At 48.4% G+C, this 725-nt stretch overlaps 1 protein-coding gene across 1 annotated transcript in view; it reads right to left on the minus strand.

Moving 5' to 3' along the window:
* VOLCADRAFT_88772 (uncharacterized protein) overlaps positions 1-725 on the minus strand; it is a gene marked incomplete at both ends in the record, with an annotated part of 8,692 nt that overhangs the window by 4,142 nt on the left and 3,825 nt on the right. The gene's annotated exons all lie outside the window — the stretch shown is intronic.

The raw sequence follows: 725 nt of genomic DNA on the forward strand, positions 1-725 counted from the left end.
ACGGCACAGAGGGAAAAACGAAATGTTAAACTTATCACGGTATTGTGGTAACCACTGGTACCCACTGGTACCCGCTGGTACCCACAATACCGTGCCCAAAGCAACAAAGCAAACTGCAGCACATCACCAACAAAACTCATCCGTGCGACCGACGAGCGTTCATGTTCAGTTACGTCACAGCTGTACGGTGCCCGTGCGCTGCAGGTGCGGAGGGGCCGTCAAAGGGCCTTGTAAAGCGCGGTGATGTAATCAATTCGTGAACTGAGGGACTCGCGCTTACTGGGCATTCGTGGTTGATGATCCAAGTGCAAACAGATGCAATTTCGTACTACATTGTACTACACCAAGCCGTATTACTGTCGTACCTTGAGGCAGTTGTCCAGGGCGGGTTGTGGCAGACTAACCGCCATCGCACGAATGGCCAAAAAGGCCTTTATAGGGAGGGGAGGTACGGCAGCAGTAGCATTATTATTATTATTATTATTATTATTATTATTATTATTATTATTATTATTATTATTATTATTATTATTATTCTCAGCAACAGCAGCAGCGGGGAGACATGGTCAATAGAGAGGGAGGGAGGACCTTAGCAGGTAGGTTTCCCCCCATCCCCCCCAACCCCCCTCACCCGGCCCATCCGCACAAACACACACACGTCCATACAGCCATACAAACATTCACTTAATTACACAACACAAACCCGCCCATTCTCCCCTCTGCCT

This window comes from Volvox carteri (assembly GCF_000143455.1).
Source record: "Volvox carteri f. nagariensis unplaced genomic scaffold VOLCAscaffold_10, whole genome shotgun sequence".
Lineage (NCBI taxonomy): Eukaryota > Viridiplantae > Chlorophyta > Chlorophyceae > Chlamydomonadales > Volvocaceae > Volvox > Volvox carteri.